The sequence below is a fragment of the Pseudonaja textilis genome, chromosome 2, assembly GCF_049901715.1.
Source record: "Pseudonaja textilis isolate UNSWEBS1 chromosome 2, rPseTex1.2, whole genome shotgun sequence".
Lineage (NCBI taxonomy): Eukaryota > Metazoa > Chordata > Lepidosauria > Squamata > Elapidae > Pseudonaja > Pseudonaja textilis.
Window position 1 is genome coordinate 102,940,610 of NC_141991.1, and position 16,823 is coordinate 102,957,432.

A 16,823-nucleotide genomic window follows, 5' to 3' on the forward strand; every position below is an offset into this window, starting at 1 on the left:
AGTATTACTGATAAGTTTCATAAGACATTAAAACTGACTCCAGAGATGTTAAGAATAAAACAAAATAGTTCACTTCTGAGATTATAGAGACATATATTCTGTTTGAGAGAGTTTCTGGAAATATATATTTAATTCAGACTTAGGATTGGTGGTTCTTGCAGAAGTGAACACAAGTTTGTAGCCTGGAGTTACTGACTCAGCTAAATGTAAGCATTTTAAGACCTACTGGTGAGAATTTTAAGGAATTTCAATTTATGCCCTCAGATTTTATGTTTTGCCATTCAGATTTTCATTTTATGTCTTCAGATTTTCCCATTTAGGTTTCTAGCCTCTTATCTTTTGTTATATATGTTGAATTGATTATTTGGGATGGTGGGGTTATTTGCTTGTTCATTTGAAATTCAGTAAGAATTACATACACTAAATGTACTTTGTTAGATGGACACCCTCATGAAGTCTTTAAGCAGGATTTTATCTCTCTCTTTTCTTTTCTTTTTTTTATTTTATTTTTCAGAGCCATCTGGAGAGCAGGAGAAAATAAAAATATCAAGATGAAGGGTGCACCCATACAAAGTGCCACTCTTTTTAACACGTGTCCTTGTCAAACTTCTTTTCAGTTGAGTCACTGAAAATAGATTTGAAATGATAGAGGTCCCTGGTCTTCCAACCAATTTATACTGCATCCTCACCTCATGTGCTGTCCTTGCTGCTCGTCTCATTTATATATTTAAAAACACAAAAACCATGGAGATACATCAGGTGTAGACTTTACCGCTGCACCCTAAACAAATGCAACATCACTCATTTAAAACCAACTGTACCAAGTCATTCAGTTCCTTGGCCATAAACAGAGACTCAATCTTCCATAAAAGGGTCTGACATTTAAGGATTTTTGCATCCAGTCTTTTATTTCCCTTATCCTGTCCCCATCTAATTGATTTTGGATGGCTAGTGCAGCTGTGGCAATGCATAAAAGAAATGCAGAAGAAAACAAAATGCATATACCTCACTTTTTATGTGAAAATTTGCTGTTCCAACCCATACTTCTGATCCCATTGGAGACGCTTTGATTTTATTTTTCCTGGCAAAGTAAGAAAGGAAGCTACTGTAAAAACCACTAAAAACCTCCCGCTCCCAGAGCATTGGCACCATTAAGCAGAGGATCTGCAGCTTTTTGTGCTGCCTGAGGACATTTTTCGAGTGATGGGAATGTTACTAATTCCCTGGTCAAAGAGTTATAAAGTCAATGTGTTCCTTTACTGACACCCAGTGGTAAATATAGAGAAGAAAAGCAAATGTTTATCTGTCTTTTCTTTTGGAATCAAGCAACCTTTTCATCCACTTAGAAAAACACATTAGATGATTAATTACTGGTTAATATATTTTGGACTGAATGAGCACAGTAAGTCTTGTATTCAGTATGATATCTACAGTATGCCTTTTTAGTATATTATGGCATTTTGTTTTGTTTTGTTTTGCCATTTTAAAGCTACCCAAAGGTGGTGGAAATGATGAGGTCATGAGGAAAAATAGCTCACAAGTAAGTTGACTTAATGCATTCTAGGAGTTTCAACTTAGAAATGAACATAACAGCAGGAAGACACCCTCCTATGGCTGTTGCATTTATTAGCCAGTATTAAAACCCAAGTAATTTGGAGTGTTTCTTTTTTTAAAAAAATCTCATTCAATTTGTTAATTTGTGCTTTGGAAACCCTATTCTGCAGTCTACCTCCATTTTCTATAACTGTCTCTCCTCCATCATATATGTTATATAGTTTTTAAAACTATAAACTATGTTTCATGGAGTCCTACATTCAAATTTTAAACAGATTTGTATGTTATGTTTGCATAACAAAATTACTATAATACTTAACAATGTATGTTTTCAGCATACAAGATATGTTTGGCAATATTTCCAGTATTTATTTATTTATAAATATGTACGGTGACTCTGGGCAAAATGAGACAAATGAATTTCAACTGAGTTCTGGAGAGACTGGTGTCTTATTTCTTGGAGTCTTGCAGCCTTAATCATCTTGTCTTCCCAAAGCTATGACTTTCACACAGATCAAAATTTGCTGATTTCAATGGTACTCCCTCTTTTGTAGGTGTGGGATTGTTGTTTGGGCAACTGACCACAAGCTGGATCTGCTCACTACATTTGTTTGTCATGGATGGGCTACTTTGTGGTTCCATGTATCATGTAAACATAGTTTGAGCATTGTTTTAAACATGATGATATTGACCCCATTCTCTCAGTTAACAATAATTCTATTTCTTGCTGGGTTGTTGGACATGTCTTCTGTTTTGCTCAGGAAAATACCTCACATTGTCTTGAATATTGTAACATAATTCATCTCTATCAGCATCTGCAAGTTCTTGCTGGTTTCATAAAAATGATGAAGGCAGTGTCACAATGCAAGTACAGAAAGGTACTTGTATGATGATGCCATGACAGGGGTTTCATCATACTGAACTCTCTCCTTCCCAGGTCCCAAAAGGTCCCAACTCTGGCTCATAGGCTTAGTAATATTTCTCTACACAGTTTCACATGTAGCCACACCATAATTGCTTGGAGATGTTTTAATAACCTTGTTGTGGTTACCTTAAATGCATCACTATGCAAATGAAATCACTGGGTACCCCGACACTGGAGGTTTTTAAGAAGAGACTGGACAACCATTTTGTCTGAAATTTATAGGGTTTCCTGCCTTGAGCAGGGGGTTCGATTAGAAGATTAGGATCCCTTCTAATTTTGTTATTTTCTAGGATTTCTAACTACAACAAATTTGGATTCATGTGAATGGCTTTCTGTGATAGAATAGCCCATGTTACCAAACCCCAAAAGTTTTTGGTGCAAAATAAAATGGAGGACCTGGGAATTGAAGCCTGGCTTCTTTCCAGCAGCTCTACTTCCGCTCAACCCAAACTGTACTGATCAATTACTTGATGCATTTATCTAACATTATTATACTATAAACATTTACACTTGATACTAACTCCCAACTCATCATCACCATCCAAGCTAGATGTTTCTGGTGAGAAAGAAATTGGTTAGATAATTGGTCCTCTGGCTCTCACTAACTTGTAGATGGCTCTACCATTCTACTACAAGGCTAGTAGGACTGTCTCCTATTCTTTCTGATCAATTCCTTGCTATGTAAGGAAAGTATTTCTGACCACACTCCTTCCTGAACATATGAAAGAGATTATCGAAGCATTTCCTAAAAATACCTTCTTCTTTTTAAAGAATTGCACAAGGCATTGCATTTTAGCAAGGCCATTATTCTCCTTTGAAAAGAAGAATTTAATCACTGCTCCAAATTCTTTCTGCAGGAGCAGCCACATAATACAGTTTAACACCACCATTTTCATACATTGCAGGACATTATTATGTTTGCTGCCATTTTTCTAAAGAATACTCAAAGAATACTCAAAGTATAGTATTTTTAGTGCATACAGATACTGCCTTTCAAGGATTTGCAGTCTCCAAGATGGCATTTATTCCTCTTAAATTCTTTAAATTCTCAAATGCATATGAGTATTTGGTGGGAACCTGTTCGTGTAATAATAAACTGTGTGGTTTGAATCCTGCTTCCTTTTGCAGCCATGCTTTTTTCTATTACATGAAACATGTTTCAGGGTTAAAACAGCTAAGAGAGGGATGGGGAGAAATAGCATTCAGTTTATAGTACAATCATTTTTTCTCTTTGCAGCTCCTTATCAATCTAGAGCATTGGAAAAACCCATTTTTACCCTTACATTGACAAATACATTTCATTTCACAGAGGCTTCTGAACATCAAATGGAGATAATTAAAGCAAGATGAACTCAAGTAGGGAAGAATGAAATTCAGTTACCATTTTCAAAGTGATTCATTAAACCTCCCGCTGGATGCAAATGTTTATTTCAAGGAGAGAAAGAAGCAAATGCTTATCAAATTCAAATGCTTCTCTTGTGTCTTATTTTGAATGCTACATTCAAAAGGACAGTATTTGAATCCTGTGCCAGCTGATTAGCCTATGTAGTGTAGGTCATTCATTTTTCTTTAGCCGTCCTTTCAGAAGTTGATATCAGATGCCAGCTTAACATTGTTAGCTAAGCACAAATTCCTTGATAGTTTGATAAATTACCAACATGTTGCTGTCGCTGTTGTGTTTACTTGCACAAAAATAATAATTCACACTACATGTTTTACATTCTTTTTAAAAAAGAGTCTAATATTGTATACTTCAAGTTTACCCAGCAAAATTTGATGCTTAGTTGGTTTTGGATTGTCTTTGAGATTTTGAACACACACAGCAGTACTCTTTAAATATTATCCTTCCTCTGTGGGATCTGCTTTTCCCTGATCAGTGCTGTTCCACTTGAAGAAAAGCAGATAAGTACCACAATGAACTTTATTAATTGCAAAAATGATTCTAGTTTGTGCATTTGTTGCTTTTGTTTGGAATCATTTTTTTTTTCTTAATACTGATTCCTGGCTCCTTTTTCTGGTTAGTTCTAAAATCTGAATGGATTCACTTTTCTAACAATACTCTCTAAAATCTGCCTAAGATCAGGGAGTGAATTATCGAAAAATTCCACAATCAATGTGTGCAAAGTGGGGCAACACTTTCATGGTCCAAGCATATGGAGTTTAGCCATGGAGTCTGTCACCATCCAAGGCAAGTTGGACTGACATCAAAAAGCAATTCATATTCAGTAGGACAATATTTGAGAATTGAGGCTATTTATATTGTGAATGTTTACTTCCCTTCATGCACAGAGAGAGGGAGATCAAAGTATAATTCAGCATTTGAAATTATTACATGGACTGACTCATTCAAGGCAGTGGAATTGGCTTGTTAAAGTATAATCCCATGAGTTACTTCACTATTTGAGATTTCCTCACATATTCCCATTTACCAGGCCATTGTCCTCAATGGACCACAAAGATTGGAGCAAGAAGTTTCATATACAGAGAAAGCAGTGTATATAGAGTGGTAGGGCTCCTTGTGGCTATAAGATCTCTCAGAGGTTTAATCAGATCCTAGGTGTACATAGCCACTGTAAAGGGACTATGTGATTTTAATCCAATATTTAGAGCAGGGATGTCAAACTGGCAGCCTGCAGACTAAATGCATCATGCGCAGGCCACATCCACCCCAGCTCTGCAAAAGCAAAAAAAAAAAGTCATGATATGTCACAATACATCATGTGACATGATCGAGTTTAACACCCATAATTTAAAAGGTCGGACACTGACCTTAAAAATGACACAAGGAAGGACTGAAATATGCTATGATCAAGACAAGACATATGGGTAGTACAGGAAAAAAAGACACTCCAAACAAACTAATCAAAAATATGGAGAAAGATAGGAGTCTTGACCTTTTATTCATTCAAGGTTCCATCTTGACTTCTCAATTCTCTCCACTTTAAATTTTTCAGTGGCATCTAGCCTCATGTACAAAAAACAAAATGTTCTTTTCATTGAATAAAAAGTAACAGTGCATCCAAGAGTACATTGTACACACTTCCCACCCACCCCCACAAATACCCCAGTTGTATTTACAGTAGGATCTATCTCACATATTGTAGAAGGCATTAAAAAATCCTATCGGGTTTCCCAAGAACCCAGTGTAAACAAAAGACTAAGAATGGTAGTCAGTAAATCTTTGAATGAAGTCATCTTCCAACAGCTCTTGGCCAACCCCTAAGATATTTTAGCACTTGAGCAGCAATCTGTTTATTCTAGTACTTCATTATTAGTTGTGGAGATCTTTGATTCTTCTGAAATAAAAAGGAACATTTCTGTTCTGTTTTAGAATGGAAGAAATAATAAAAAGCTTCATAACTTGGACAGGCCATCATCAGCAGGGTTGGATATATTTTGTTAAGGAGTAGAGTGGTGTCCAGATGTGAGAACACAACATATTATACCATCAATGTCTACAATGGCTGTTTGTTCAACTTTTCACATTTTCGTTTGGGCTTACCATAATGTAATTTGCAACTGCTGAATTGACAAAAACTCCAAGTCCAGGGAGTAAGACCTCTAAGATTTTGTGCCAGGTCGGAAAAGGTGGTTAGTAGGGATGGTTAACAGGTGCTTTTATTGCTAATTGAGTCTGTAACTTATTAGGCCTTTCGACTTTATGCAGATCCTGAGAAATGGTTCATTGTTATTTATTGGAGAGGCAGGAAATCTGACACTAACTGGAATGAATCCAACGTTGTAAGCATTTAGCAAGGTTGCAGTAAAAATAAAAGTAAAGTTTTAAAAGGAAGTAGCTGCTACAGGTCTGATTTCAGGAAATTGTTTTTGTCATGGGGATGCACATAATATGAGCCAAGAAATGGGCTGTTCTTCAGCATGCTAGGAAGTTTTGCTTCATTGATTTATTGAGTCACTACTATAGAGATCAACGTCCCTCTGTAAATATATACTAAGTAGCCACTATATGGAAGATGTAATTAGACTTTTAATTTACTTAAAAAGATGTTGAGACCCTAGAAAGAAGCAAAGAAAAGCAACAAAGATTATAAGGGAGGTAAACCATATGATGAATAATTGAAGAAGACAAGAACTGATATGATAGCAGTCTTCTACTACTAAGGGGCTGTCTCAGAGAAGAGTTCAACCTATTCTCCAAAGCACCTGAGGGCAGGACAAGTAGCGATGGGTAGAAGATTATTAAAGAGAGATCCAATCTAGGAGAAATTGTCAAGGAGAAATTTTCTGACAGTGAGAACAATTAATCAATGGAATGTCTTATTTTTCAAGGTTGTGAGTCTTCCATTACTGGATGTTTTCAAGGAAAGACTGGACAGCCATTTGTCTAGAATGAGGAAAAAAACATAATCTGAATAGAGAGTCCATAAACCAATATCACACAATAACTTGAAAAGTACCAAGAGACTTGGTCATTAAATAACAAAACAAAACAGGAGTCAAGAACAGGAATTCATGATTCACAAAGCCATATGCCAAAGTTCTTTCTAGCAATGGAAGGCAGTCCTGAGCAGTTTAAATCCTTTCCCCATTGATTGTGCACAGATGAGGCTTCCCTGCCCAGTGGTTGCCAGTAATGAGGTTGCTTGTAGAGTCAGCATCTGTCCACTTGCTCATGAGGCACATATTTTGCCAGGATGCAGGATTCTCAGAATGGGGAAATTTCCCCTGCTTCTTGGAGCCTGGCTCTGAGGCCCTGGCAGACACATGAGTCCTGGTTTATAATGATTCACAATTCTTTTAATAGTCAGTTAGGGTACAAGCAGGCTATTCAAGATGAAGGTGGCCCATCAACCGTACAGCAAATAGTCCTACTGTTTGCCTCACAAAATAGGAAAAAATGGTATTAATAGGCTGAGCGTTACAAACCCCTAAAACAAGGTGTGATGACCTGGGGCACAGCACAGAGAGCTGGCAGTTCAAACTGCCCCTTTATTGATCCAAATTTCCACAAACACTCCCATATTTCAGTCAAGTCCTAAAGCAAAGTGATGAAAAACACACACATATACCTCAAGCAGCCTCTGGCTGCAAACAGTCCAGCCCAACACTGTGAACACAATGGCTACACAGCAACAAATCCAGCAGGGCAAGTTGAAGAGTCCAGAAAGCAAGGGAGCATGGCAAGTAACCCATAAATCTAGAAAGAGTTCAAGGAATCCAGGAAAGTTCAAACATCGGCACTCAACACTCCAGGAATTCAGTGTTTGTTCCCAACAAATACCCCTCCCCGCAGTGTCTCCTTAAGTCTTGTGAAGAGGGATGGGGCACTCTCCTCTCGAGCAACAGTCTGCATTCTTTTTGCCTTATCTCAACTCTCTATGCTCACGGATCCTTGCTCATCGCATGAGCTCTGTCTCTCATGTTCACTGATTAGCCTCTCTTGGTCATCCAGCACCTGTTCCTCCCTGCCTACAAACCATCCTAATCCTGAAAAGCCCTGGCCTGACTGGCCCTGCTCCTCCCCATTTTCCTCTGAAGCCAACAAAACTGCCCCCTCAATCTCTCTTGGCTTCAGTTCCAGCTCATTTTCCCCTGCAGATTCAGGCTCCAACAGGGACATGACACAAGGACAGGCAAGTACCAGCCTTTATAGGGTTTACTTCATTTGTTTAACAAAATACAATAATGGACAGCCAAATGAACAGTCACTAGCATTTAAAAAGGCTTATTTCTGACCACAAATTTATTTCTTTTCCCAGCTCTAATTTCATAGACTTTCCAAATTAGAATAAAGGAGGGGAAAAATACCGCTTAAGGAAGAGAACTTTTATTATTGCTGTGTGAAGTCATTGTAAATTTAAAAAAACCATTATTGGCCTACTTTATTGTGAATCCCCTAAAGGTCAAATCAATAAAGTCCGTGAATCTTTTAACCTTTTCTAACCTAGGATTATTCACAAATAATAGTGGAGTCAAACTCAACATTCCCCTCTGGTTAGATTTACTAAGAGATACATTTGTCCAAAGATTAAGTGTTCCATTATTAAATGTCCTATGAATAATATAGGTGTTCAAATCAGCAAACATCAAATTTAAATTTGTGATTCATTTTGAGGAGTAAATCTGTTTGATTCAAATGTCTAACTCAATTGATTAGAATTGATCTGTTCAATTTGATACAATTTTTTTTTGTGTGTATGTGTGTGTGTATGTATGTATGAATGCCACTTGCACTCATATATATGCCAAAGTCCATTAAAAAAAATAAAAATCCCAATCTACTCAAAGACACCTTGATTAAATTCAACACAGTGAATCAATTTGGCAATTTGATTAAAAAGGTGATTCTATTTAATCAATTTCATATCTAAATTTCAAATCAATTTTATACAACTCTAATTAATATGGTAGGATTATCTTCTTTCTAATTTCTTGGATACTGAATTGTAATTTTAATCTAAACAGGCTATCCAGGGATATATACAGAAACCACTACATTTTTTCAGATCAGCCCTAGTTTGTATAATGCCGCTTTAATTACAAGAAAAAGAACAAAACCATTTTGATGCTTCAACAAAATTTCTAACTAGGAACAATAAAAAGGGAGACTATTCAGTTTAGATAACAATAGATTTGTCTTCAGATTGTAAACCTTTTGACCTAATGGTAAAATCATCATTCACTGATCACCCAACCTGCACTTCAAGATTTTTGAAAGGTCATCCTAATGTCCTGCTTAAAAGAGACCATGATCTCATTTAAAGAGGAAACAAAAATGACATCAGGATAGATCCCCTTTCCTCCTTATACAAATGATTGGCCTGCACCAAGTCTTTAGAAATTTAAAGTAAGTTCTGTCCGATCATGAAAGTGGCTTGTCATCTTAGGCTGAATCAATCTGTATAGATCTTTCGAGAGAAGTTCAGGGCAGCTAGCTGCCCTAGGAATAGAAAATAAAAGTGGTTTTAGTTGTATGACATTTGTTGGGTTATAAATGCTTTATTAAAGAACAGAAGAAACAAACATGCAATCTTCTCAGCAAGACTGGAACTCATTTTCATTCCGAATCATGCTACAATAACAGCAGAATGGATTACATTCAGACAAATATGGAACTGGTTAGAATATTTCGAGTTTTGGACCCAGCCAATACAGTGAATGACATAGTTTCTTCAACAGCTCTAACTGAATATTGAATGTAATTAAAACCTCTCACTATAATAATGACTTTTGGTAGCCTATCACTTCAACCCTAAAAGTCCTCCAGAACAATTCTGCCTACCAAAAAGCTACTACAGATGGCCCCAATCTCACTTTCCAAGGGAAGCTGTTCCTAAAAACTGCCACCATCAATATGAAACACTACATCCTGGCCATAGTCTGCTTCATTCTCAAAAATAAATTACTATTTAAAAAATTCTCTTGGAATAAGCATCTCTGACAACTCAATTATAGTTGGAGAAGGCAGTCTTGAAGTACATAGTTACCAAGTCATAAAGAGCTTTATGGGTTAAAATGCTCTATTTTCCTTCCCCAAAGCTATAGTCCTAATCTAGATTAGGAAATCTTTAAAAGTAGAGGAGAATCACAAAACCAGGGTTAAAGATGTATTTAATCTTACTACTAGTTTGACATCAAGATTACTTTTTGTCAGAAATAGTCAAAAACCGTGGTTTTACCTCCAAAAACTGAGGGCAACACTTTTTAAAGCTATTTTGGCTGATTAACATAATATTCATGTTCAATCTATAAAAAATAAAATTGTCCATGTGGATGATGACCAAGATAAATGGATCTCACATGTTACTCTCTCTGCCCTTCTTTCTTGCATGTATTCTGAGCAGAAAATAACTTCTTACCTAGGATTGCAATGTTCATTCCATTCATGTGTTTCAAATCCAGGGTTACATTTTAAATGCACATCTAAATCAGCTTTCTCAACTTGGAACAAGATGTGAAAAAAATTCCAGATGTATTAGTCTCCTCTGGAATGTTCCACCAGATTTCCAAACCATACTGAAGGGAATATTAGACATTGCACATATGGAAGGCACCTGGTCAGGAAAGAATAATCTAAATATACAATAATCTATATATAACATCCTTGTTTTTATAGGACATAAATTATGTCCCACGTTTCATCTCTTCACCACTAGCTTTCTAGAATGACAAATAGTTATTGGTTTTTAAAAAATTGTGGATATTGATTGTGTATATATTATGGTGCTGAATTCCTCAACAAAAATTATAATCTATATGGATTTTTAGTGAAAACATGAATACAAGTAAAATTAATAAATAAAAGCATCATTTCTAGCTATGTGCATTTTCTGTCAAGTAATTATGGCTACTAAAAATAATATAACTCAAGAAGCAAACATGAATTAGGAAGGTCACTATCCAACTATGATTGTGTTACCCTATTAATTATATGAGTATTCTCCAATGAAATAACCAGGATTGTCTTAAACTACTAAATATAAGTTTTTTAAAAAATAATTGATAACAAAACTTGCAGAACGGGTATACTTTTTTCCACGCTACTAAAACAACAATCAGATTAAATACACACATCTTTGATTAGAATTTTTTTTCTGTTGAAAAACTATTTGTGGGAATAGCACATCTGCTTTTGTAGAACCATCTAAAGTGATTTGATGTACAATACTACTACCCTCCAAAAAGACCTTGACTATGTATCAGAATGGTCAATCAAATGGCAACTTCAAATCTCAACAAATAAATGCTCTGTCTTATATATTGGCAGAAAAATATCAGAAAATAAGATACAAGCTAAATAGTCAAGGATCTATTGGATCTTGTTGAGGATCCAAACTTTGTCAAGGACCTTGGAGTAGTCATCTCAAATGATCTAAGTTCTGGAGCCCACTGTAACTACATAGCCAAAAAGGAATTAAGAGTTGTTAATCTAATCCTACATAGCTTCTTCTCTGGTAATATCACACTACTAACTACAGTACACAAAACATTTGCTAGACCTATACTTGAATACAGCTCATCAGTCTGGAACCCATATCATGTATCTGATATTAGTACAATTGAAAAAGTTCAGAAATATTTCACAAGAAGAATTCTCCGCTCCTCTACTCATTGCAGAATACCATATGCCACCAGACTTGAAACTCTAGACCTAGAAAACCTAGAACTAGGTTTGATCTAAATATAGTATATAAAATCATACATTGCAATGTCCAACCTGCAAATGAATACTTCAGCTTCAATCATAACAATACAAGAGCACACAATAGATGCAAACTCAAGGTTAACCACACCAAACTTGACAGCAGAAAATATGATTTCAGCAACAAAGTGGCCAATGTTCGGAATACTCTACCTGACTCTGTGGTTTCTTCCCCAAACCTCAAAAACTTTAACCTTAGACTGTCTACTATTGACTTCACCCCCATTCCTAAGAGGCCTGTAGGGGGCATGCATAAGCGCACCAATCATGCCTACCGTCCCTGTCCTATTGGGTTTTTTTTATTTTTCTTATAAGTATCTATCTCATGTATTCAAAACTATATTTATTCTTATACCTGTATCTTGTAAGCGATTAACAAATCAAATCAAATGTAAATGTAACAATGATTATGATTGGTAGGAAAAGGAATGGCAAAAACTGGGGGCAGAGTTAAAAGAGGGATTAGCTTAGAATCTCTCAGTAGTCACAAGCAGTTAAAGTCCAAGCCCTCCCTTGAATTCCATGAATCTTTATCTAACTCCAAGCAGGTACCAGCCTATTAATTGAGAAGATTCCTGTGCATAGGCTTAATAATTGGATCTTCATGTGTGGACTTTCACATTTTTACATCTAAATGGGTTGGCTTCAATTATGTTGTGTCTTTGTTCATCTTATAATTTTTTTTACATTGGCTTTAATTGATTTTAATCTCAACTGGCAGATTGAGTGGTCAAATAAATAAATAAATAAACAAACTCCATCTGAATCTTTGTGAAGACTAAACTCTTACAAGGCACTGCCCCTTTATAACTGTGTTAAAGCATTTTTCATTTACTCCAATTGCCAGCGCATTATTTGTTGAATTAAGAGATATTTTTTTGTCATCAGTTTTGCTCAGAGAAGGTAGTAATTTCTTTTTATTAACTTATATATGTGCACACAGAGAGACAGAGACAGAGACAGAGACAGAGACAGAGACAGAGACAGAGACAGAGGAGAAAAAAGAGAAATTTACTTTGCACCATTCCAGAATTGCAGGACAGAATTGAGACTTTAAGAAGATCATTATCACTATTAATGAGTAACTAGTACTGCAAGCTACTTCTGCAGCCAGCTGCCTACAATTTGGCAGTTCAAATCCTACCAAGCTCAAGGTTGACTCAGCCTTCCATCCTTCCAAGGTAGGTAAAATGAGGACCCAAATTGTTGAGGGCAATATACTGACTCTGTAAACCACTTAGAGAGGCTGTAAAGCACTATAAAACAGTATATAAGTCTAAGTGCTATTGCTATTAATGTAACTAGGGGTCAGCTTTGCGTCATGGAGTTCATTATCTCATTCAGAATTATTGAAATATTAGATGAATTATACCTTGTAACTGAGCCAAATTTCTATATAGAAGGAAGTAAAAGGTAAAATAATTATGAGATACATCCTGGTGTGATGCAGTAAAAAATTAAGTGCCTTGTCCACTCTGTTTCATTGTGTGTTACTTTTTAAAGTTTAGTGTGTTACTTTTTAAAGTGTGATTTAAAGGTATTGAAACATGGAATAGACTTAGTAAAAGAGAGCACCCAAAGCATTTTGCTACATGTGTGGGAATGCCATGGTTCAGCTACCCTTGACAGCTGTCATGGGATATGGGAAACTTTTGGAAAAGAAATGTTAAAAAGGAGCCTGGTGCTGTCTGTAAATGAAGACTTTGCTCTTGATTTCAAAAACTGGAAATTCTTGAAACGTACTACATTATGAGGACATCAGATTGGGAATTTATTCATTATCCATATTTGCCTGCCTTCCTATCAGTTACTCTTACTAATAGCATACAAGCAATTGATTGACAGCATAGTATTGTAATACCATTCTAGATCTTCATGATCTTGATTGGATGGAGATTGTTTTTATAGCACATCTTATAAAGCAGAAACAAGAACGAGCAGAGAAATACTGATATGAGGAGAAGCAGTAGGAATATTGTGAACAAGATTTGTGGAAGATTAACTTGGAGAGACGATTTCTACCACACCAAAATGAACAGTATCTACACCTAACCTAAAACTGTAAAACTGATCTGAATACTACTTTGCGTCACAATTCAGTATGGAATGTCTAATTCACATACCCTTGTGGGAGCTTCATCATCAGCTTGGATTTCTGCATCACAGACTATCGGCAACAATTATTTTCCATCATTTTATTTATTTGTTTGTTTGTTTGTAAAATTTATAGGCCTCCCATGTTACTTTACTTTATAATTTTTCCACTATGGCCTTGTGTTAGGTCACAGTACATTTTAACATCTTCAGAACGCAGCTAAGGACCTCAGAGCCAATACAAAAGTGGTATGTACTTCATTAAAGATGTGTCTTTGGATGACGACGTGCAAATATTTATAAATCCTAACCAACACATATATCTATTTCATATCTTGGATAGATGAGATCAGTCATGGAATGAAAACAACTTTACTCTGGGTGGCTGTAGGAATTGGTCTCTGAGCTTCTTGCCCACTCAAGCTAGGTATACATCACACGCATTGCCATGTTTTACTTTGACATATTCCATTGTACAAATGGGATGTCAGTGAGTGCTGTGCAGGTCTAAAAGAGAGGTGGAGTGATCATTACTAATGAAGTGTGAACTCCCTCAGAAAGTCTTCCACTGGTTTTTGAAGCTTTCTGATAATTAGGTGAGATATGCTGGCATGAAATTCTTCTATCAGTAAAGCCAAGGAAATGTAAATATTTATAACCCTCCTTTGGTGGCTGCTTATTTGTTGTCCTGGAAGATGTCAAAACTTTGGAAGAGCCACACAGAAATTATGTTGGGGATAGGATTTACATGAAAGAGAGATATGCAGCTACCTCAGCTCTTTCCTGACCTTGTAGCATAAGCAGCACCCTGTGAATCCACATACCATACAAATTTAATGAAGTGCCATTCAAATTTCCCTTGCTTCCTTGCTGGAGAACAGTAGAGGAAGCTTCAGGGGTCTTTCTGACCTCTTCAGTTAATCTATTATAAATCAACTGGTTGACAGGAAGTGTAAGGTGTTAAGAGCCAGGATTAAATAAAAAATAATGTTCACATAGCATACCTGTCCCTTCTAGGCACACCTCTTCTATCCAGCAGAACTCTTCTCTTTACCTTCTTTGATGAGAGGGTACCTTTGTTGATGTTACAACTGACTACAGTTTATTGATTAGCTGTTTAATGGTAACATATTTATAGACCGCTTCATCAAAATGCCTCAAGGTTGGTTATAAGAATCCCAAAAAGTCATATAAAGCATAAAAGATACTGCCTCCAAACTTCCACAACTCCACAGTCAATGATTCTTTAAAAGCTGTTTAGCCAAACCAAAAAAGATACCTTGCAAACAACTTAATAACACACAAAAGCTTCCAAGATCTATTTTCAAAGCCAATTCAAAAGCTAATGTGTTAGGGACAAACCAAATGTTATAAAACAAGCCACTCCACAATGCCAGGGCCCTCAGTAACAATGATTCCATATGGGTCCTTTCTTTTTTAACTTTTAATAAATTGGGGATCTAGACAGTGGTGGGATTACTACCGGTTCTGTGGGTATGGCTTGGTAGGCATGGCAGGGGAAGGTTACTGTAAAATCTCCAGTCAGAAGTGGTATTTGCCAGTTCTCTGAACTATTCAAAATTTCCTCTACTGGTTCTCCAGAACTGGTCAGAACCTGCTGAATACCACCTCTGGATCTAGACCAGCCCTCCTTAGGAAAACTTCTCAAGATTTGCTGAAACTGGTTAGAAGCATGCAGGGGTGGGATCTGACTGGTGTAACTACCAGTTCGGTCATTTTACATTTGAAAACTTTTCATTCTGACCCTTTTGTAATCTGCAGTGAAATACATGAGAAAATTCTATTCACAATGAATATGAAACTAGAGATAGGAATAGGGTTGGATCTGTTCAGAGTCAGGTTTGAAAAATGGTGTTAGGGTTAGAATCTTGGAAGTTATCAAAGGAGAGAAAACAGGACAGCTTTATGTTTGGAATCTTAGGTGGGCCACAGTGCAATATATGTCAAAATCTCATTGACAATTAAAATGAAACTAGAGTTAGGGCTAAGGTTCCATCTGTTTGGAGTTCAGGGCTGAAAAATGGTGTTAGCCTAAGATTCATGGAGGTTCTCAAAGGAAAGACAACGTGACAACTCTTTATTTGGACTCTTGTGAGCCACAGTGAAATACATAGGAAAATCCCATTGACAATGAAAATGAAACTAGGGTTAGGTCTCCTTGGAGTCAGGCCTGAAAAACAATATTAGTGTGTGATCAGATGTGCAGCTGAATTTTGCTTCATTATGACAGCTATATCAGGTGGAAAAGAACTAGTCCAAGCAGGTACCAATCAAAAATCTAACAGTGTAAAATGCTTGTAGTAAATTGATTGAATATACTATGAAAATATGATCCAGTATAGGATACAGGTTTGTGCTGGACCATATGAGGTGAAATTCAGGTTCCATTCTTTCCTTGGGCTTGGAAGTTTCCTGAATGACTTTATATTAGTCAGCATCTCTCAGTCCTAGGTGGAAAATTAATAAAAGATCTGTCTACCATCTATCTGGCTGATGGTCCATAATCTTCAGTGAAGAGATACTCATACACGCTTGACAAACTAAATAAATAAAATAAATAAATAAGAGGCTGTTGTGGCCAGTTCCTGTCTCACTTAAAGCAGCCAAATCACTTTTACATAAATTTATCAGCATGCATGCAACATTGTGTAAACTAAATTCCCAGCAAAACAGTTTGCTGAGCAGCCCTGAAAAAAGGCAGAACTATAGGTCATAGTTCTTTGGTCCACCTACATTTAAAAAAAAAACAACACAAAGAAAAGGCAGGCATAGTGTACATTACAGCATGGCAATGAAATGTTTTTTATAAACCCACATGGATGACCTTATTATTTTTCTCTTTCTACAAGGTGGGCTAACTATACCATTTCTGAGATATGGTCAGTTAATATACACACTATGTTTCACTTGGGCCACAGATTCCAGATTGAGTCTTTCCAGTGTCACCACTCTGAGTCAATTTATCTTGCTGTGAACATTTCCTTACAAGGATAAACAGACCACTTATATTGGTAGTGAATGCAAGCAGTGGTGGGATTCAAAAAATTTTACTACCGGTTCTGTGGG

The 16,823-nt window shown here is 36.4% G+C and overlaps 1 long non-coding RNA gene across 1 annotated transcript in view; it reads left to right on the forward strand.

Moving 5' to 3' along the window:
• The first annotated feature begins 12,610 nt into the window (after positions 1–12,610).
• The window catches only part of LOC148126981 (uncharacterized), a 29,912-nt gene continuing 25,699 nt past the window's right edge, over positions 12,611–16,823 (forward strand). Inside the window, exon 1 of the long non-coding RNA XR_015741781.1 lies at positions 12,611–12,823. This is a non-coding gene — a long non-coding RNA (uncharacterized LOC148126981). The remainder of the gene's footprint in view (positions 12,824–16,823) is intronic.